General features: G+C 36.1%; 1 pseudogene; it reads left to right on the top strand.

The window, feature by feature from the left end:
• Nucleotides 1–16,893: 16,893 nt before the first annotated feature.
• The window catches only part of LOC109505192 (dynamin-related protein 3A-like), a 41,456-nt pseudogene continuing 33,834 nt past the window's right edge, over nucleotides 16,894–24,515 (top strand).

The raw sequence follows: 24,515 nt of genomic DNA, 5'->3' as shown, positions 1-24,515 counted from the left end.
GGATGCTCTCAGCATTGGTGTTCGAGAAGGAGTTGTTAGAAAATATATCCTAAAACTAATTGTATGGATAATTATATTCTTTTTGTATATGAATTATTGATTGATAAATAAAAATTATTTTAGTATTTATTCATCACAAAGTTACATCTTCCTTGTGAAACTCTTATGTTATGATGAAGTCCTTAGAACTATGTAGAATCAATAAAGAAAGATTTATCGTATAGTTCTTAAATATATTTACGACCAAATAATACATCGTTATAGGATGATGACGCTTATCAAGTGAAGATCGTAGTGTGTTATATGGATTGCCTCTTAAGCAAGAAGTGTAAATACACTGATATGGCATACAGATGAGATATAGGAGTACATCATCACAGAACAAATGACTCACCTGCGGAGCGCTTTACTGTCAAGAGCTGCTCACAAAGTGTATGAGCATAAGTGTCCCTTAGATCTGAGATCACCTTAGTGATTTACAAGCAACTCACTATATTTTGATGCTCGACCATCTGTATTTCTAATGCAATGACGAAAGGCTACTAAGTACAGTCAAATACTTGCAAAGTTTATATATGGATCAAGATGGGATTGATCCCTCCAGATTATAGGAGCTGATGTATCATTGTATTTGAATTTAGTAAAATTTTGACTAAAATAATCTATGTGATGAATTTGAAAGATTGAAATACAATGTGAATGATTCTGTTAGGATTGACAATTAATCCTAGATCATCCTAGAGCATTCAGGATCAAAAGGATGAATAATGCGGTAACTATATACATAGGTTCTTGAATATTATCTTATAATTATTTAACCTATCTGAACATCAAAAATTATTTCTAGATGATAACTTCGATTAGTACAGAAAATAATTTCTGTACTGTCGACTTAGTTTTCGAACCTATGGAGTCATGCACAAAGTCAGACGACATAGAAAAATATTGATCTATATCTATATGTCTAATTTAGAAGTATAAGACTTAATTGAATAATATAGACTAACTTGATTGAGAATTAAGTTATGGATCATACAAGATTAAACAGTTGACTATATCTAGCTAGTACTAAACATGAGGTTCAGGTTCAATTTTGGAGATGAACAAATTTTGATCTATGATCTAAAAAGTCTATGAGAGATTGAATTTAAGTATTAATTAATTTTAGATTAGATCTGAATTAATTAAACTTAATTAGATTTAAAATTTTAAGTTAGACTTGGTCCTAAAATCTTAAACAGTTTAGGATTGATAACCTTTTCGAAATTATTTCGAATCAGCTTCAAATTGGATTCGAATTAATCCATTTTTGGATTAGATCCTTAGAGTCCACTTTTGCTGAAATTTTCTCTCCTTCATGACCGACCAACATCAAGTGGGGTGCTGGTTGTTGCCGCCCCACATAGGTTGTGGGTGTGGGTGCATGTAGGTGCTTAGTTAGGCACCAATCCTTCCTTAAATAGGACTCCTTCTTTAATAAATTATGGATTAATTCAAAGCCTGTTTGAAATAGGAATCCTGATCTTATGAATTATAGAGAATCATCTATAAATAAGGAGGGCCTCTAGCTATCAAATCATAACAATTAGATTGTGTGAAAGAGAGAAAGAGAGAGAGAGGCATGAGGTGATAGTGGGCGTCCCTCTTTTGGCGCGTCCCCTCTCTTAGCATCCCCTCCTCCTTGGCATGGACCTCCATTGGGCATCCCTTTTGCTGGTGTGAGGCATCACATTAGAGGCTCTCTTCCTTCCCTTTGTGTTCTTATGAAGGTGCTTTAATCCAAGGCTTCATCCCACTTTCCTGTGAAGTTTGGTGTTTGTGTGAAGTAGAGGGTCTGTGGATTCAGGCCTGTACAAAGGTTATGAACCATATTTTTTGAGATTTAATATCTATTCTGTTGTGAATCAGATAAAGATATAATCTTTATTAAGTTGATATAAAAAATTTTAGATGCTACCCTAGCTATCCACATCATTCTCACAAAAAAGTAGGCTTTCTTTCTCTTCAATTGATATCAGAGTCAAGTTTTGATATATGGATATATAATTAATTTTTTTTGATTATTTATATATTATGTATAATTAAAATTTTATATTAGATATTAAATCTGATTTAGATCTATTTAAATAAAATTTATAATTTGATTTTGATTAGATTACAAGAACCTAATCAATAGTTGGTTAAGATTTGTTATAAATTTATTATAACAGAATTTTATTATTACTAAATTTTGTTAGAATAACAATCTGATTTAAAATTTATTTTAAATTAATTTTAATAAAATTTTAATATTATTATTTCAGTTATGAAGTTAGACTTATTCTAGATCTAAATTGAATCTATTTTGATAGATTTTCAGATCTGATTTCTAACAAAATTCTGCATAACGTCAAAACAGATTTAACCAAAAAATTAATCTTTATACATTCATATGTATATTTAATTAATTTTTTATATGATATTATATCTGAAATTGATATTTTATAATCAGTATAAGATATATTTCAGATCTGATTTGATATATATAATGTATCAAATCTAATTAGATTAGATAAAAAATATGATTGATGAGATTAAATGCATGTTCATGACATAAATTATTTTATCAAAATTTCATGTTGATCTGATTGTATATGAAATAAGATTTTAAATCTTAGTAGCTCAGTACTCAAATTGATGGGATCACCAGACCATCCGATTTTAAGAAATCGAAGAGATTAATCTCCCTCTCTTGTCTATTCAACGGATTCTCTTATGACGTATAGGGGTGTCATTGTGATCCGATTTTATGAAGAAAAAAAATAAATAGATTCTTATAAATTATTTTAATTATAAATAAGTTTAGATTAGATTTAAAGTGATTTATGATTTATTATAATAATATAAATTTATATATATAATTATTTTAAATTTTAAAAAGTATGTTACACTAGATGTAATCGGTATTAATCTAAAAGTTATTATGATACATGTGATGTATGTATGAAGTTTAGATCATTCTTATGCTTGTTTAATTATTATATATATATATATATAAATTTATTTTTATGACTTGAAACATATGGTATGCTTCACTTGAAATTCTGATAGAATAGTTTTATAAACTGAAATACACGTTTCACACACTTAATTTTGAATTAAATTTAAATGATCTAGATTTGAGAATTAAAGATTACTAAGATACCATATAAAATGATAGGCTATGGGTTGGTATGAATCAGGTCCTTCTATTGGGCTAGACCTAGGATTAGAAATAAATATGAATCAAGTAGAGAAATTGATTAAATCTAATCAAAAATTAAATTAAATTAGATTAAAATTTTTCTAGATCGATCTCAATAGTTGAAGCTTGATTAAGTCCATATTTTTGACCTTAATAAATGAACCATAATCATGACTCAGTAGTTGAGCTCCAATCTTCTGATGGACTAAATTGAAACTGATTAACCAGTTAGTGTCTAAGATAAGTCTGACAATTTTGATCAAATAGTTATTAATTGGGAGCTATTCACCTAGATGGCGTCTACGGTGAGTTAATGGCATATCCCTCCTACTGATCTCACTTACCTGACTGACATGATAGATTATATTTTGATTAGATAACTAGTCGATTCAAGTTGACCCATGCCATCAAGACAAATCAGTATAACTGATTTAGGTGTCTTTAGACCAGCTTATGTTTAATCCTCTACAAAACTTGATGAAGTCAGTAGGAGAATTTACAACTTGTAGGTCAAACTTCTTCTCTTATTCTCAAATCAATACAATCAATTCTTCTAAATTATTAGGTCCTTAAAATAATATAATTATAAAAATAACTTATTCATAGCCTCCCATTAAGATGCGTGATAATGAGTCCAATGTTCCAAATAGGCATTGGAAGCACCATACATCTGGTGTCTATTGGGTATTAGAATTATTATTCATCATATAACCATCTTATTGTGCCCTTCAGATCAATACTTAGATTGGTCGAGCCACACTCGAACCTGAACATTTATTTGTTGGATGCGCCTAGTGTGGTCATGTTAATGGTTGGACCTAATCAAGATTTTCAGTGGAGGCACCACATGCCTACTGAAGGGAAGCTTGAGGCAAAACCTAATTACTAGAAGTTATTTGAAGAAATAATTAGTTATAAATCTATCCATGGATGCACTAGGATTGGTCGAGCCACACTCAGACCCGAATGTAGTCTGTCTAGATTCTAGTACCCGCTAAAGAATTAATGTAATTCTTTGAGTTGGAGGTAGAGGCTATCAATTTATATAAAATAATGGAAGAACCTTTAGACTAAAGTCCATATCTTTGAGATTAAAAGTAATTCATATACTAATAGATTTTAAATTTTCTTTCAACTATGGCCAACACACTATCGCTCCGTTCACTGTTAGACAGCGACAAGCTTATCGGATCTAACTTCGATAGCTGGTATCGAAGGCTAAAGATCATCTTAGAGTATGAAAGGATCCTGTACATGCTTACGGATCAGACATCTGAAGAACCTACTGCCAATACTCCTCGTACTGCAAGAGACACTTAATTGAAGTGGCTCGATGACCGCACGACTGTGCATTGCATGATAAACGCAATCATGAACGATGAACTTAGCTGTAAGTTTGAGGATACTAGCCAGAGGACATGATTAAAATGTTGAATGAGTCCTTCGACACCCCTGAGGATGCAGAGAAACATAAAAGCTCCTGCACAGTGTTCAATGCCTATATATGTGAGGGAGCTTTAGTCACCGATCATGTACTGTATATAATTGAGCAGATTAAATGTCTGAGCAAACTTGACTTTTTCTTAAATGAACAGTTAGGTAAGGATGCTATCCTCAATTTGCTACGAAATTCTACCTATCCTTCTTGAGTCATTATAGAATGACTAAGCCTGCAGTAAACTACCATGATTTACTAGGATTACTGCGACATTCGAGAAGGACCACCAGCTCCAGAAAGAGTCGGTGCATGTAGTGGGAGATTCGTCTATAGGTTGTCAATTCTCTAAGAGGGAAAAGAAGAAAAAGGTACAAAAAAATCATACCGCCAATTCAAAGCAGAGCAAAAAATCAAAAGTCGACAAGAGCCGGGTGGAATTCTTCTTTTGCAAGAAGCTAGATCATTGAAAAAAAAATTATCCTACTTATATACTATTCTTGATCCAAACAGGTCTAAGAACAAGAGAAACAAGCAATCGATTGCTTCACAAGGTACTTATATGATAACTCTTTGTAATTTCTCAATTTATGATACTACTATCTGGATATTGAATACCGAAAGTTCGATTAATATATGCAATTCATTGTAGGGACTACAGGTTAGTGAAAGTTTAGAGAAGGTGAGCGGTTCCTAAACGTTGGAGAAGGAAGTCTTATTCCAGTTGTGACTTTGAAAATTTTGCAGCTTATTTTCGAGTCCAGTAGTATCATGTTAGATGATTGTCATCATTGTCTTTATTTTTTGATGAATGTCATCTCTATAGGTCTTTTGGCCAAACTTGATTTTAAATTTTTAATAAAAGATGATTTTTGTGATATCAGTATGAATGATACTGCAATTATGCAAGGATAATTAAGATATGGTATATACATATTATCACAGTCTATTGGTGTAATGTACACTCCAGTAAACATCCTAAAATAGATAATATTAGTGAATTCTACCTTTGGCATGGTAAGCTGAGTCATGTGAATAAGAATAGGATTGATAGGTTAATCAAAGAGCGTATCCTTGAGATTGATGATTGTGAATCATTACCAACCTGTGAATTCTGTCTATTTGGTAAGATGACTAAATCATCTTTTAAAGAAAAAGATGAAAGAGCCAATGATGTCCTAGGTCTAATATATAGTGATGTATGTGGATCAATGAACATAGATGTCAGAGGAGGATACTACTACTTTATTACATTTACAGACAATCTATTGAGGTATGTGTTTATCTATCTTATAAAATATAAATCAAAATCATTTGAAATATTCAAATGATTCCACAGTGAAGTAGAGAAATAGACTGAAAAGAATATTAGACTCTTCGTTCAGACCGAAGAGGCAAATACCTTACTAGTGATTTTCTGACATATTTAGAGGAGAATTGGATTCTCTCATAGTGGACTCCTCTCGAAATACCACAATATAATGGAGTGTCTGAAAGATGGAATCGAACATTGTTAGACATGGTCTGATCTATGATGGGCTTTGCAAGTCTACCAATATCTTTTTGGAGATGTGCTCTAGAAACTCCTGCTATATTTTTAATAAAGTGCTAAGCAAGTCTGTCGATAAAACTCCACATAAGATATAGGCTGGGTGTAAGCCGGTGCTCTTACACCTGAGGGTATGGGGGTGTCCAGCTTATGTCAAACATTTAAAGATAGATAAGTTTGGATCAAAGTCTGATAAATACTTGTTCGTAGGATATCCAAAGAAAATTAAAGGGTACTACTTCTACCTCGCTAAAAAATAAAATATGTTTGTCAACAACAGGACAGTCTTTTTGAAAAGAGAGTTCCTTGGAGAAGGAACTAATGCCTATAAAATTAAACTTAGTGAAGTTCATGAGGAGATCCAGAGAATCGAATCCTGAGCCAGTAGAGGCACCATTGAGAAGATCAGATAGAGTATCACGTTAACTGGATATATACTATAGTTTCTTGGTCCGAGATGGTGACCCTATCGAACTAGATGAGAATGATGAGAAAGCCATGCAAATGCTCGACTCTCAGAAATGGCTAAAAATCATGAAGTCCGAGATGGAGTCCATGGAGATCAATGGTATATAGACACTAGTTAATCTGCCCGAAGGGATAAAATTTATAAGGTGTAAGTGGATTTTCAAAAGAAACGAAGTGGACGGGAAGGTAGAGACCTGTAAAGCCCATCTAGTTATCAAGGGTTACCGTCAGTATTATAGTATTGACTATGATGAGATGTTCTCCTATGGCAATACTCAAGTCCATCCGGATTATGCTTGCTATAACTACACACTTAGATTATGAGATCTGACAAATGGATGTCAAAACTGCTTTTCTTAATGGAGAGCTAGAAGAAGATGTATATATAATATAGCCTGAAGGGTTCATATTCAGAGACGAATTTAAGATGTGCAAGCTAAATATGTCCATTTATGGACTTAAGGAGGCATCTAGGAGTTGGAACATATGTTTTGATAAGGTGATCAAAATATATGGCTTCGTTGAGAACAGAGAAGAGCCTTGCGTCTACAAGTGGGCTAATGATTTTGTAGTCATCTTTCATGTACTATATATGGATGACATACTGTTAATACAAAATGACATCCCAGCTTTGCAGAGTGTGAAGCTGTGGTTATTATTACAGTTTTTTATGAAAGATTTGAAAAAAGTATCCTACATATTAGGGATAAAGATCTATAGGGATAGATCTAAAAGATAGTTTGATTTGTCCCAATCCACATACATCGATACCATATTGAAATGGTTCAACATGGAGAATTTCAAGAAAGACTATTTTTCAATAGGTCATAAAATTATTCTCTTCAAGAAAGATTGTCCGACAATCCCTTAGGAGAGAGAGTGTATGAGTAGAATACCATATGCATTGATAGTAGGATCTATCATGTATGCCATGATGTGTACGAGATCAGATGTGGCCTATTCACTAGGGGTAGTGAGTAGGTACCAATCAGATCCGGATGAAAACCATTGAAAGGTTGTAAAGACAACCCTTAAGTATTTAAAAAATGCTAAAGATCAGTGGTTTATCTATGGAAACACAGATCTGAAATTTATGGGATATACTGATTCCAGTTTTCAGTCAGATAGTGATGACAGTAGAAGCATATTGGGCTATGTATTTATCTAAAATGGAGAAGCCATTTACTGAAAGAGTTTTAAGAAACATACTATGGTCGATTCTGTATGCAAAGCATAATACATTACTGCATCCGATGCTGCAAAGGAGGCGGTATGGTTATGAAAATTCATCATCGAGCTTGAAGTTTTATCTTCTATTGATGGCCCCATTCTGCTGTACTGTGACAGTACTGGAGCTATAGTTCAGACGAAAGAATCTAAGTCACATCAACATACCAAGCACATTCTGCGTCGCTATCATTTTGTATGAGAGATCATGAATCGAGATGACGTCGAGCTTAAAAAAATTGATGAAAAAGAGAACCTACCTGACCCCTTCACTAAAGCTCTTGAGATCAAAAAGTTCGATGATCACAAATAGAAGATGGGTATAAGATACTATCCCGATTGACTTTAGTCCAAGTGAGAGTTGTTGAAAAATATATCCTAAAATCAATCATATGGATGATTATATCTCTTTTGATATAAATTATTGATTGATAAATAAAAATTATTCTGTTATTTATTCATCATAAAGTTACATCTTTCTTGTAGAACTCTTATATTGTGATGAAGTTCTTAGAACTATATAGTAATCAATAAAGGAAGATTTATCGTATAGTTCTTAAATATGTTTGCGACCAAATGATACGTCATTACAGAATGATAACATTTATCAAGTGAAAGTCGTTATGTGCCATATGGATTAATTTTCTGCTTAATCAAAAAGTATGGAGACACTAGTATGGCATACAAGTGAGATGTAGGAGTACATCATCACTAAACAAGTGACTCACCTGCTGAGTGCTCTACTATCAAGAGCTACTCGCGAAGTGTATAGGCATAAGTGTCCCTTAGACCTGAGATCACTATAGTGACTTATAAGCAACTCACTGTACTTTAGTGTCGGACCATCTGCATTTCTAATGCAGTGATGGAAAGCTATTTGGTACAGTCAAGTACTTGTGAAGTCTGTGTGTGGATCAAGATGAGATTGATCTCTTAGGATTATAAGGAGTGATGTATCGCTGTATTTTAATTTAGTAAAATCTTGATCAGGATAATCCTTGTGATGGATTTGAAAGTTTGAAATACAATATGGATGGCTCTGTTAGGGTTGACAGTTAACCTTAGATCATCTTAGAGCATTCAGGATCAAAGGGATGAATTATGCGATAACCATATGGATATGTTTTTGAATATTATCTTGTAATTATTCGATCTATCCAGATGTTAAAAACCATTGCTAGATGGTAACTTCTATTAGTAAAGAAAATGGTTCCTGTACTATCAGCTTAGTATTCGAACCTATGAAGTCACGCACAAAGTTAGGAGATGTAGGAAAGTATTGGCCTATGTCTATATGTCAAATTTGAAACTGTAAGACTTGATTGAACAATATAGACTAACTTGATTGAGAATTAAGTTATGAGTTATATGGGATTAAATAGTTGACTATGTCTAACTAGCACTAGACATAAGGTTCAGGTTCAATTCTGAAAATGAACAAATTTTGATCTATGATCTAAAAAATCTATGAGAGATTGAATTTAAGTGTTAATTAATTTTAGATTAGATCTGATTTAATTAGACTTAATTATATTTAAAAATTCAAGTTAGACTTGATCTTAAAATTCTAAATAGTTTAGGATTGACAATATTTTTGAAATTATTTTGAATCAGTTTCGAATTGAATTTAAATTGATCCATTTTTGGATTAGATCCTTAGAGTCCACTTTTAATAAGACTCTCTCTCCTTCATGACCGACCAACATCAGGTGGGGTGCTAGTTGTTGCCACCCCACATGGGGTGTGGGTGTGGGCGCATGTAGGCACCTAATTAGGCACCAATTCTTTCTCAAATAGGATTCCTTCTTTAATAAGTTATGGATTAATTCAAAATCTATTTGAATTAAGAATCCTAATCTTATGGATCATGGAGAATCATCTATAAATAGGGAGGGGCTCTAGCTATCAAATCATAATAATTAGATTGTGTGAAAGAGAGAAAAAGAGAGAGAAGCATGAGGTGATAGTAGGCATCCCCCTTTTGGCGGGTCCCCTCTCTTGGCGTCCCCTCCTCCTTGGCATGGACCTTCATTGGGCATCCCTTTTGCTGGTGTGAGGCATCACTCTAGAGGCTCTTTCCCCTCCCTTTGTGGTCTTGTGAAGGTACTTCAATCCAAGACTTCATCTCATTTTTCTGCGAAGCTTGGCATGCGTGCGAAGTAGAGGGTCTGTGAATTCAGGCCCGCGCAAAGATTGTGAACCAGATTCTTAGGGATTTAATTTCTATTTTGCTGTGAATCAGATAAAGATCTAATTTTTGTTAAGTTGATATAGAAAATTTTAGATGCTATCCTGGCTATCCGCATCATTCTCGTAAAGAAACATGCTTTCTTTCCTTTCAATCACCTCATCCGACTTCTGTTTCTTCATGGTGCCAAGATTTCAGTCTAGGTTGCTCAGGCATAGATCTTTTACATGGATAAGCTGGTTCCACATGTTGTTGGTTCACTTGAGATTGTGTTGATGACTCCAATAGTAGATCGATTGTCGAGCAGCAGCTCAGAAAAAGGCTACCTCCAACCAGGATCATCCCGATCCTGTGGATAGCTGAAGTAGGCATCAAGAAAATCCCATTGATGAGAGCTTTGATCTCATTCATTTGTTAGTGGCAGTCCTCGATATCATACACATAGTTGTATTGGAATTAGTAGTACTTTTTTGTATATCTTCACAAGCTTTGGGCTTCATTTTTCATAGCCACTTGACATACTCCTAGCTCTAAACTCCATTAAGGTTTGTCCATAGGAGGTGTTAAGAGATGTGTATCTCTTAAACCTTCGAAAGGACTCCTAAACCATTAGAAGTTTCCACTATTTCTTTTAGGCTTCTTGTAGGGATCATTTAGGTCATCTCTGGACCACTTATTCTTCTTCTTTTTGCCAGCCTTCTTGCCATGTTGCTCTGCCATGTCCTCTTCAGTATTAATATATTTATCTTCTTGGGCCAAAAGCTTGATGTAGTCTTTGGGGAACCTCTTCTTGGGGGAAAGAAAAAAACAACACGACTTCATTCCCCTCTTTAGGGATGACATCATAACTGAATGGTTCAGATCATGGATCTTCAACATTATCGTGTTGAAGCAGTTGATGTAGTCTAGGAGAGATTCGTCATCCCTCTATTTGATAGTGAAGAGAGTGTTGGATGTCTTACTCAGCTTCCCACTGCTCTTGAACTAGGTAGGAAAGATTTTGTTGAACTGTTCAAAAGAGTGGACCATATTTGTCTTCCAAGGAGTTGCAACGAAAGCTTTGCACATCATCGAGTTGGTGGTCACCTCGACTATCATAAGAGCTTTGTAACTCTCTAGATTGTCATAGGGATCAATGGTATCATCGTAGGTCTCCAACTGTGAAATCTTGAATAAGGAAGGAATGAACTCCTCTATGATCCTTATCGAGAATGGAGGCTTGGTGGGGAACTCCAGATCATTTTTTGAGGATGGCTGATGCTGCTACAACACCTTGAGGTATTGATCTACCTCCTATAGCTTTCAACTAAGGTCATCTTATCTTGTGAAAGCCTCTCAGGATGGCAGGATGATGATCTATCACCATTAGAGTCCCAGAAAGAAGAGGAAGAAGAAGTGGAGGTGAGCACTTCTTACCTTATCCGAAGCTCTATGGATGAGAGTGATGGTTGTGAAGCACCTTCCTTAGACTCTATGACCAAGAATAGCAGTGGTGAGAGAATCACTTTGGGCTCTAATGAGAAGATCGATGCACATGGGGAGCCCTTTTGAAGCCGAGGGAGAAAGAATGATGGCTTCAATTTGGGCTCTATGGAAGGCTTGACTGTGTCAGGGCTATATAGTCGCTTGGTATGCCAGTCTCCCACTATTGCTGTTATTATTGCTATTATGTAGCTGTCTGCTACAAGCTCTGCACTACTATGGTCAGTGCTTAGACCTATTATAGGAGATACTAAAATTGATTGGTGGTAACCGTTGAAACTATCTACACCTTGGAAGGAGGTAAAACCCTCCAAGGGCTCTGGATAGAGCTTTTGGACTCTACAAGTGGTTTGGAGTGATCGATGGAGGGCATCACTTATGCCTTTCTGGATCTCATAGTGGTTGCTATTCAGCAGAACCTTTAGTGATGGGATTAGGACATTTTCTCTTTTGTCAATCTATTGCTTTGAGGATCGATCTAACTCAGGACGATGAGCTAGATGGTAAGCAGGAGAGTTAGGACTAGATGCTGGTCAAAGATCTTGAGGTAGTTGATGATGGTGGGATCTTTACTCCAACATTCAGATCGGTCCTGAAACATAATAAGCAGAAGAAGTCCACTTGTCGGAGGTTTCTCAATAGGAGACCCTTTGATGCCCAAGTTAGATCATCTCAAGATAATGATAGAGGTTCTGAGTGGAAGAAGAGAGAGAAGGTCAGAGAGTTAGAGTCAGTTAGTGTATTGATAAAAAAGAGGGAGAGAGAGAACTCAGAGTCTCAACTTTCTTATGTCCTGTACTTAATGTGGACTTATCAAGACTGGGATTTAGAACTTACTTAGAGGACCCCTTAGGAGTGGTTTATATAGGTGAGAGCTAAAGCCTGTTGCAATTAGAATCTTGAGACATATGAGAGAGGCCATGATGGATAACCTCCACATGTCTAGTAGATATGGTGATGCTGTTTCACCACTGTAGGCAAGCTTTTACTTTTCGGGGGGGGGGGGGGATTAAAAAAAAGATTTGGGCATGTTCATGTATTTTTTGGAGTAGTCATATAGTGGAAACTAGTTGGCCAAGATGAGGACTAAGTGACCGATTCGTGGGGGCTCTGATTGGTCAGTTGTGCCACATCGGCTATAGTCAGTTCCAATGTGTATCAGTTTCATTTAAAATGCAGAAAAAATCTAAAAAATTACTATCAAAATATATATAATTTAGACTCACAAAAAAGAGGATATTGCATGCTCCATGACAGGGCAGCATGCCTTTGGTTTCTCATGTGATTACCCTTTAAAAACTCTTCTACTCAGTGTCTAAAACCCATGAAAACTTGTTTTGTTGGGATTTCCAATAATTTGAGTGGATTGACAACTTGGACAAGTTAACTGGTAAGCTAATACAAAAATAATTAATATAATATCTGAATAATATAAATATATGGTATTATACAAATATATATTAAATGTATAGATATATTTATATTCAACATAAGCTTAAATATATAAATTGTATTAGATATAAAGATATACAACATAAGCTTAAAATTAATGTAAAGTAATAAAAATATGAATATAAAATATTGATAATTATTTAAGTGCATAACATAAATTAAATATATTTTTATAAGGATAATTTTGAAAATTGATAGAGCTAGGTCGCTGATCTGCCTACAAACTTGATCCATTCACTAAGTTGAATCATTGAGTTTTTGATCAGGTCATTTACTATGAAATGATTGATCCAATTAGGAATCCTACCTATATGATCCAAATATTATGATCCTTGAGTTAGATCATGGAGTTTTAGTTCTTGAAAATCCAAACAAAGAGTATATTTGGTTCAAAAATAAAGATTTGAAGTAAAGGGAGGTTAATCAATTAGAAATTGAATCAAATTCTAAAAATTCAGAGCATAACAAGATCAACTAGCCTAAAGATCAATCAAGCCTAGGAAAAAAAATTGGAGCAAAGGAAGCTCGTTTAAATGGATATGATATCAAGTTCCAAAGAAATTGTGATTTAAGAATCAATTGATTTTGAAATTACTTAAAAAGAGTCAAATAATACCGCAATTGATCCAGTCATATAGATCCTTATTGCAGAGTTAAATTATGTAGAAGAGCCTTATGATGAAACTATCTAAGATATGGATATTTCTTTTGAAGAGTTAGTCAGACACGAGGATGAAGAGCTGGCTAATTTTGTAATTTTAAAGATTAAGCAATGACAAGTTATGTTTGGAATGCTTGATTCACGTTATGCCTTGGTAATGGCATACTCATAGTGATTATAATTGGCAACTTGATATTTACTAGTTTAAGTTAGAAACTCGATGGAATCTGGATATAATAACCATGTAATCAATGTTGGAAAAAAGTGCTAAAGGACATCATCAACTTCAATGCATGCATCGAAAGGGACATGCCATTGAAGGAGTTCTTTCAAGCTAACATAGGAGCTGCATAGTTTAATTCTTGGTTCAATAAGTTATTATATATTGTTATTATTAAAACAATAATGGTAATAGCTATTGGATGCTCATGATATCAGAAAATTTAATATTATAGGTATGGACTTTGTAATGAAGGGGATATTAAAATTCATTGCCCAATTTTCGATTTTTACTTAGTTGGTCATGAGTTCTAGTAATGTTAGAATTCAGGTCTATATTAAGTTAGGTTGAGTCTCAGGCTCAATATACCAGCGTCTATCTTTCAATAGGAGATAATATTTTTAATTTTTGGTAGAAGATGGTAAAATTTTTGTCTTTCAGTGGGAAGGATAATGTGGTTTCATAAAAAGTGGAAGGGAGTTGATGAGTGGAGTTGGAGAATTTCTTGAAATGTAGAGAGCTTTTTTGACGTGTGAGAAAGAGCGAGACTTTGTGCCTTTTTTGTTGCGGAGAGAAGTTGAGTTTGTTCTTTTGGACTTCTATTTCTTATTAGAAGATTTATTCTCTTCAGAAATCTTTCTTTTTACTATTTTTTTATTTCTATTACTTAAATTAATTAGTGCTTGTTCTAGATCCTACACCAACATATTTTATTTATACCAAGTAGCATGCTTTTCTACAGATTCCTCCGTCTCTCGAAGCAAAAAAAAAAAAAAAAAAAGAAATCAATTTGTTGCCTACTTGGCTTCCCTTGCAAATCTTTTTCTTGAATCATATTTAGTACTGCAAATTAACTTAGCTACTCATAACTAGTTCAAGCTCGACTCACTAATATTTTGGTTTAGCTCAACTCAGCCTAAACAATATCTATTAAGCTTACTTCGAGCTTTAGCTAAACTTAAGCAACATGATGTTTGACTTAGCTTGATTTGTTTACACCTTTAATCACAATAGTCGTTAACTATACAAATATATTTGCTTTGCACCCTCTCTACTTCTACTTATAAATAAGAATGCTGCGAGACTAGCATGCTTATTGTTAGAAGTGTTTACGATTTGGCTCAGCTCAATTCGGGGTTAATTTTCAAATCGAATCGATTTGAATTGATTTTTTAAAATGAAAATTAAAATCGAACTGGTTACATAGAAAAATCGATTCAAATTGAATAAAAAAAAATCAATTTGATTCGGTTCGATTAATTGGATTGTGGACTATTGGACTTCTATCAAATAGATAGCTTATAAGATGTGCTAAATGAACTGTTATTAATTTTAATTTTTTTCTAATCATGCTAAATAGGTAACTTATGAAATGGGCTAAATATAGAAGCAATAAATCTTAGCATACTAGACGATCTTTGAAGGAAAATAGTAACATCTCCTCGGATGGATAAAATCTTAGATCGATGGCTCATAAAAATGATGCTAAATCAAACCACACCCCCCCCTCCTCCTTCTGCCCCCAACCCTCCAATCACCCACTTCCTTTCATATCTTGAGGATACCAAGATCTCCATCCTCTACTACCTTGAATCTTCTAAGAACCCTCCCTCTCTTTCTTTTTTAATATTTTCATGATATCAAGATTTTCAAGAAGGAGAAAGAGGTAGCTGTTGCTTGATCTCAAGGTGGAAGGAGAGAAGCGGATTATTAATAGTTATTTTGAAAATGCCTTTGACCAAGGATGGTTCTATAAGAGGATATAAACTAATTAATGATATTGTTAGAAGGCATCAAAGTATGTTCATATCTTTTAGAGAATACAGAAGAAGAAGCTGTCAAAGAAGAAGCCAGAGTCGGAGTGGGAGGAGACAGAAGACTCGAGCCGTTGAAGTTAGATACATCAAGATGGAATGGGAGGAGAGGAGGGCATGATCGTAAAGGATGGATATTTCTCAATTTTGGGGAGGGGTTAGGGCAGTTTAGGCAAAATATAAGTAAAATGATGGCGGTTTATATATCCATAAGTAGGTTCAATTTAAATTAAATTTTTTAAAAATTTAAATAGAAACTTAATCAATTTATTTTTTTGTTTCTAAAATTTTTAAATAGAAATGGAAGTGAATATATAAAAAAATTGATTTAAATTGAATGAAAATTAATGATTCAGATCGGTTTTTTTGGTTGATCGGTTTGCTTGCGGACCCTACTCACTATACTCCAGGCCCTCGTGATGCAACATAAGAATTTTTTTAAAATAAAAAAGAGAAAGGGAGTGCAGTGGCTTTTGGATTCCCAGGATCATGCTTTGGCTAAGTACTGGACTAAGGTATGGCTTGGCAGTAAAAATTTTGGATCGATTGGCTTGACATTAAAAATTTTGGATCGACTGTGCAAATCTTAGATAGCCATCATGTCAGCTATCTCAGAAAAAGATGCTGGAACACAATCCTATTCCAATTTTAGAGATATGTGACTACCATTTATCGATAACATAAATAATATGGTGGCTATCCAGTTTTGCAAAATTCTACGATAAAACGCGCATCATGAATGATCGAACTCGACATGAGATCCCTGCTACTGCTTCGGGTTGTGGAAGGCGCGCAAAAGCTGGCGGAGATCCTCCTGTCTTCTCTCCCTTGCTGGTGGTGGAGCCCATTGGGCATCCAAAAGCGACGCTAGCGGTGGCCTTAAATGGCACCACAAAAGCGAGCCCCAGTATAAAAGACCCAATTTAAGGGGGCCCCACTCTTGCCGTTTTTAACGCGACCCACCAACAAACCCATTCGAACCTCTTGAATGGATCTAATCATGAGCCGGACTTGGATCAAAAAACTGTCAAGATTTACAGAGATCCAGTTCGAAATCCGATTAAAAATGGATAAAATTTAAATCCGTTCATCAGCTCTACTCTTGAATCAAATCAACTGAACAGTGTTCCCTCGATAGACCCCCCCAAACAAACCATTCACAACCCACCGATCAATGTCCTGCAAAAATCGTGCTCATCCAACGGCCCAGATCTATCCATCACGACCCGACGGCTCCGCCAACATCTCCCCCGGCGGCGGGCGCCTGGCGCCGATTCTTGTGGAGCACCCGTTTCGTTCTCTCAAAGAATTTAACTTCCAAGTATACCCCTAAGAATTTACACGATTTCCTAAATCTTATTCTAATGGTTTTAAAGTGAAAGTGCATTATTGTATTTCTACTTAACCACGCTTACAGCCTTCCAAAAAAAATTTTCTCCGCCTCGCCATCTCTCTCCCCTCCACCTGCTTTGTTGCTGCGAAGCCTCGCGTTCATCTTGTTTTTTCTCATTTCTCCGATCACTAGGTTCTTCGACTAATCCCCATAATTCGATCCGATCGTGAACAAGCTCCAGAACATCTTCGCCAAGCTCGGCCGGCCTCCACTGTCGATCAGCCGCAGGTGGTCGTGGTCGGGAGCCAAAGCAGCGGCAAGTCGAGCGTGCGCGAGGCCCTCGTTGGTCGGGACTTCCTCTCGAGGGGCTCCGATATCTGCACCCGCCGACCGCTGGTGCTGCAGCTCGTGCAATGCCCGCCGGCGGCCGGAGAGGGCCGAGGGGGATGAGTGGGGGGAGTTCCTCCATTTGCCTGGGAAGAGGTTCTACGATTTCTCCGACATCCGACGGGAGATTCAGGTAATTAGGGCTTCTAGTTTGTATACTAAGGTTGAAAGCTGCTTTTTGTGTGTGTGTGTGCGCGCGCGCGCGCGCGTGCGGGCGCATTCGCTGGCTATTTGTATATTTCTGCTTTGTCTTTTCTTGTTTCTTTTCTGAAAATTCTTGATTTTTTTCTTGTTCTCGTGAAGAAATGAATTGGGAGTGCGTCCACAACAGGAAGCTATCTCGAGAAATGTAGTGCGATAGTTTTTCTTGGAGGCTATTGTTGCTTTTGCTTTATTACAAGATAAATATCCTATTGTGATTTTTAATTCCTTATTTGAAAAAGAATCACATATTTTATAAAAATTGGACATTTCTATTCAGTTGTGCTTCAAAGTTTCTGAAGAAATCAAAGTAGAGCTAATAACTTTGATCAAGGATCGCCCACTTGGAATCGGGCCGCGTGTCGGCTGGTCGATGGTATGAGTCCCTCCCATGTTGGACCATATTGGACTCAAACTAATACACAAACGGGGGATAAACTTGGGAGGAAAAGAGCGAGAAAGAGAGGTGGGAGGGAGGGAGAGATGCCGGCGATGGCCATCAGAGGGCCGCCGCAGCCTTTCGGGTTCCATGGTTCTCTATGAAAGAAAATAAGAAGAGAGAGAGATAGAGAAGGGAAGGGATAGGAGAGGAGGGAGGGGAAAGTGGCGGGGAGGTCGCTAGAGGACCGCTATGGCCATTTGGTGGCCCCAAATATTCCCACAGCCGCCATGGGTTTGAAATAGGGGCTTCGCCCATGTTTCATCTGATATTTAAAAAATCTGATATATAATGAAGTCGGCAATGGATTTGTCGGATATTTTAGAAGTTCCGACAAAATAGGAGCGAAGCCTCTGTTTCGAATCTATGGTGGCTATGAGAGTGTTTTGGACTATCTGGCAGTCTCCCCACTGCCTTTTTCTCCCTCCTCTTCCCTCTCTTCTCCTCTCTCTTTATCTATCTCTCTCTTCACATCTTGTGGAGGATCGTGGAGACCCGAAGACTCGGTGGCCCTCCGATGGCCTCGACAGGCAACTGCCAGCAACAACTGGCCTTTCGCTTTCCTTTCCTCCCCTCTTCTCTCTCTCTCTTCCTCTTTTTTCTTCTATCTTGCTCCATCTTCGCTGGCGTTCCAAATAAGATGTCCGAACCATACCAGTTAGCTGCTGGTACGGTTTGGCATGTCTCGAGTTGCCTGGTTCAGGGCGGTTCGGCGAACCATGACTTTCATTGTTGAATTTGGGATGTATTGAAGTAAAGAGGCAATTTTGCAAGCAAAAGCTTAAGCTATGTCTTCAATCCTCATCCAGAGTTTTTGGTGAAATTTGCAATTTCATGCTGCTAAATTGATTGAATATTTGGTTTACTACATCCCTGTTAAGAGTTTTAAGATAAGCAATCTCAATTATCGGCTCACATCATGCATTCATGAGATATTTGGGCTTCAAGAAACGGAAATTTAACAACAAAAAAAAAAACTCTAAATTTGGGAATTACATTTTCAGGAACAAATGGAGGTTTTTTGGCCTACTACAAGTTAATGATTTCTGTTGTGCTGCAGTAAAGTTTGCTGCTACCTTGTTTCTTGTTCCTTTCGCCTCATAGACCAATTCTACTCTTTATGACATGCACACAAACACAAAAATATATTAAGGTTGCCATGTGATACCGATCATATCAAATTCTTAAACAATGCACTCCTATTCTGTTCATTTATTTCAGGCTGAAACAGATAGGGAAGCTGGATGGAACAAGGGAGTTTCAGACAACCAAATTCATTTAAAGATTTTCTCACCAAATGTTCTTAATATCACATTGGTTGATTTACCTGGAATAACAAAAGTGCCAGTTGGTGACCAACCAAGTGATATCGAGGCAAGAATTAGAAAAATGATCTTATTGTACATCAAGCATACAACTTGCATAATTTTAGCAGTATCTTCGGTAAATGCAGATTTAGCAAATTCTGACGCACTGCAAATGGCAAGGCTTGCCGATCCAGATGGTAATTTCTTTAAGAAGTTCTAGGGTGACAATAAATCTTGTGATGTGAAAACAAAGGATCACTTAATTCTAAGATTTTTTTTTTTTTTGGCATTTTCCTTGCGGGCTCTTGAACAATTGGTGTTATCACAAAGGTCTCATTTATGGACTTCTATATTGCTGCATTATAGTTATGTTATAGTTAGTCTTTCTTTTATTTTTATTTATGTTTTAATGAAACATAGTAATGATTCTGTGGCTTCTCTTGGATATTATGGACAGAGGAACCAATGCTTGTAACTTCTTACCTGGAAATGTGATCCCTCTTAAACTTGGTTATGTGGGTGTGATGAATCACAGTCAACAGGTATTTCTGTTGTCCACAACTGGAGATTATATCATTTATTTGCCATTGTTTGATTTGCTATTTGTGCACTGAAAATGTTTATCTTATTCTGCTGAGAATTGAATTTTCTGTGTCTTTGGATATCATTAGAGCTTTTTTGGTTGTTTGAAATTTGACTTCAGCATACATTTTCCTTTCTTCTTCTATTTTTTTTTTTTACTTAAAAAAAAATCAGTTAAATTTGTGCCATACAATGTCCGCCGTACTGGTCAGCACAGTACTATACAGGACGCACAATACCATATAGGTATGCAGTCTTGTACTATGATACTTGGTATACCTCACCGTCTTATATCATACCACGTACTGGCACTGCAATACGATGGTTTTTGGGCTCCAGCACTGAGACGGAGAACTTTGGTCTGTCAAAAGTAGGAGGCCTCTCATAAATTCACAAGCATTGAGGTTGGATATGTATTGGTTTGCTCCTTTGTCTTCATCCTAACGAATGAATTTGTTGAGCATAAGTAATTTAAATATGTCATTGCGCATAGAGGGTGAATTTACCATCCCTTGGTTCTATGCAGAAGGAAGGGTGGTGGAAGGATTACATGCGATGCTACTAGTGGATTTTTGTTGATAAAAATGCTTTGTGGTGTACGTCTATGTTGAACTGGCTAGATATCTTAGATAATTGGAATATTGATGTTCTATCGTCAATCAAGCAGGCATTTATTTAACCTTGATCATTTGAAATTTTTGGGATTAGTTGCTGATTTATTAGATGTGGCTTAAATATTCCAATATGATAGGTAATAGTTGGAAAGGTGACTAACATAAGAGTTTTGGTATGAATAAATGACACCCTCTAGAATGCTGATTTGAAGTATGGTTAAGTCCAAGTCATGAATCTTAAAATTGCTTTCCAGGTGTGACCAATTGACTTTTTGAATTCTGGTAAGCCTATCAAGTTTATTGATGGCTTTGAAGAAAACTTAGGGCTCTATGCTTTCAAAGGTTTTTTGAGTACACATGATTCACAAGCATGCTTGCTGTGGCAACATCTACCGAGATTGTGAGGGGAAGAAAAAATACTGCCTGCTTTATTATTGTAAAATTTATCATTGAGATTGTTTCTTTATCGAATTTTGTTTCACAATAAATTGGTAGAACATTTACCCTCTCAAGTCAAAATTTATGAAACCCAAGTAATTAAGTTGGTTTCTTATTAGAATCGGATCCATTGATCGGCCAAGTCTCACAGGCTTGGGGTGTAATATTGTTGAGATCAATCTGAATTGGGTTTGATCAAGCTTAATTTGAAATTTAGGGATGCCAAAGGTTTGGGATATTGTAGTAAAGCGAATTGGGGGGGGGGGGTGGGGCTGTTGAGTGTTGGTGATTATTCAGTGGCATGATAAAGAGGCAAAGAGATATGTTTCCTTGGTGTCCAATGGGAGTTTGGGTCATATTTGGTCAAAGGTTATTTTGAGCTTCAACATATAAGACTGTGGTATGGGAGGTATTTTGTAGTGGAAAGTGCAAAAGTTTTCACATAGTGGAAGCAGTCATTGTTTAATATACTGTGGCTTGATCTTGATTTTATTTCAATCTGATTTAAGGGTATGAAATTGTTTGAAATGGGCTGATTTTCAGGATGGCAAGTAATTTTACTTCATCAAGCTCAATGAAATAGGGAATGGACCAAACTTGATGTTAAATTTCAAAATCAAAATTAATCCAACTCAACCTTGATCAAGCTTGTCTCTGTTACACCTTTGTGCATGTGAGTTTAGTTTACAGATGGGGATTTTGATCTGTTGCTAATTTGATTTTTATTTTCTTTTTTTGGGTTTGGTAAGAAATTTTGATTCGATTAAAATTTAGACATTTTGCCAATTTATTATAAAATATATTTAAGTAAAGATGCAATATTAAACATTACTTTTTTGCATCCACCAATGCAATATTAAAGAAAAGCAATCATTTTTTAATACTTTTCAGATTCCAAGTAGTCGTGTCCACAGGAGAGATCCTAGCTGGTCATGTATACCCAAAATCTTGTAAAGAATAGATTCAATATGAAATTCCTAAGATTTTCTTGTTAATAGGATGCATTTTAAATTTCCTTTAACTCATTAATAAACTTGATAAGCCAACTATTCTTGTTGAATTGGAAAAGTCAACTGTTTTGGGGCTTGAACTTCAAGATACTTCAAATTAACAATTGCTTTGATTCTTGCCTCATATCTTGCATCCATCAATTATACAATAGTTATTCCTTCATATCTAAATGTTTAAGACAAATTAGTCAAAAATAAAAATTCAAAGATCCTAACTAAATTGCACTAACTCCAAAGCTTGCATGTTAGAAAAGACCATGTGAAAAAATTAAAAGGAAAAACTTTGCCTTTTATGTCAGTCATTTGCTATTGCTACTTAACACTAAATATGTGGCTGGGAAATTAGAATATTGCATGTTGGTGTCATGCCGACATGCCATTGGCACCTCACCCACCATGCTACTTCCATGACATATGTAACCATGTTGCAGCAGTTATGCTGTCTCACTGTTGCCTGATTTTGGCATGCATGAGCACATGTTGGTACTGTAGCTAGCCAACCATTGGTCAAATGTCTTGTGCCTCCAAGGTATTGGGATGGTGGTCATCGATCCACAAGAAAGACAATTTAATCTAGGTGCAGTTTGGATGCAAGAGCCTACTTATATATTGATGAATTTAATCATTAGTAAAGCATCACCATAAAGCAGATCCATGAAACCAAGCTTGCCAAGGTGGCTTAGCAATCCCTAGTCAATAACGTCCCTAACTCCATCGGCACTGCCTAGGTGCCCATGAGAACTACCTAACCAAAAATGGAAAAATAAATAATAGATTGAAACTAACATATTGACCTCATAACCAAACACGCCATTACAACATAATAGGAGTAAAGATAAATCATGACCATGATATGATTACCTCTCATATCAATTGACCGAGTTAAATGGAGTAATAAGTGTTAATAGGAGCAAATTTTAAAATTTAAATACTCTAATTATGAATTTGGCAAGTCTTGGAAAAACAACAAAATGTAAAGCTTATGTCATAATTGAAATGCCGTACTTGCATTTCGAAGAAAAAGATTGCAACATGGAGGAAAATAGAGAACAAATAAAAAAAATAGTGAAAATTAGCAAATGAAGAAAAACGGGATAAAAAGGAGAAGAGGAAGCAGGGTGTGTTTGATGTTGCTTCTGCTTTTGAAAAAGAAAAGAGAAGCTATAAGCTAATTTTCTAGCTTCTTTTAGAAGCACATTTTTGACTTTTCTTCTTATAGAAGCACCTTTAGGTTATCTTACCAAACATTTATTTTCTTGGATAGTGTTCTTTCTTGAAAAGACACAAAAGCATTTTTTTTAAAGCAGCACCAAATATTTCTGAGGAGGAGAAGAAAGGATCTTTCAAATAAGAAGGGGAAGGAGAAGAGGAATAACATGAAAAAATAAGAGAATGAAAAAGGAAAAGAACAACTATGAAGCACCTTTGAGGAATTTTGGATGGTCGAGCAACAATTGGCGGCCTGCCAGATGGCTGCTGACAGTTGAATGGCTGTTGGAGAGCTCCATAAGAGCCGCCTTTGGAGGGGCATAGGTGGATGGATAGACGATAGCAAGGGTTGCCGTAGTTTTGAGAGATGAGGTGGGCATTGCATCGGGAGAGATGGGCAAGGAAGAAGTATCATGAAAATATAAACAAATTATGTTAATTTTTGCTTCTTATCTACTTAATTCTTTTTTTTCTCCGATCACAATTGTAAAAATAAAGTAAATCAAAAAAATATAAAACAATAATGGAGAAAAAAAAAGCCCAAAAAAATGGTATGTGTGATGGCCCAGCCCGAAAAAAAATCCCAGCCCATGTAACAAAGCCCAAAAAAAAAAAAAAAAAAAACAGAAAAACAGGGGAGAAGACTCCCTAAGGGAGTCTTCTTCCTCCTCTCGCCGGCTCCCAATCGGAGTCGGAGACGAGCTCCCTCCGGCTCTATTTAAGGAGGAGATCCCTCCTCTCTTCCTTCCACCGAAGATTCTAAGTCCGGTTGGCGGCAATCACCGGAAAAATCCTGCGGAAGACCGTCCCTGTGCCGTCCAATTTCTCGTCGGAAAAGCTTCGCCGGCGTCGGAGGTAAGCCTCCTCCCCTTCCTCTCTTCTCCCCCTTTTGTTGCGGAAGTAACCTTCATTTTTTGCCGTTTCTCTTTGATTCCAACGCCGGTGGTCACCGCCGACCACCGGGTTTGGTCCCCCTCTTGCCGCCGGATTGCCTCCCCTCTTGCCGACAGCCGCCCCACGCCGGCTGCACCGTCGGCCGGCTAGCCAACGAGGGGACCTCACGGTCCCCTGTTTCGGCCCAAAGGAATCCACGGGAAAAGAAAAAAGAAGAAGAAGAAGAAGGAAAAGAAAAGAAAAAGAAAAATAAAAAGAAAAGAAAAAGGAAAAAAAAAAGGAGAAAAAGAAGAAAAAAAATAATATAATTATAATATAATAATAATAATAGGATTTTCTCTCCTCTCTTCCGTGAAGAAAAAGAAAAAGAAAAAAAAAGAAA

This window comes from Elaeis guineensis, chromosome 9, assembly GCF_000442705.2.
Source record: "Elaeis guineensis isolate ETL-2024a chromosome 9, EG11, whole genome shotgun sequence".
Classification (NCBI taxonomy): Eukaryota; Viridiplantae; Streptophyta; class Magnoliopsida; order Arecales; family Arecaceae; genus Elaeis; species Elaeis guineensis.
Note: the sequence above shows the minus strand (reverse complement) of the source record. Positions and strands in the feature narration are given on the sequence as shown.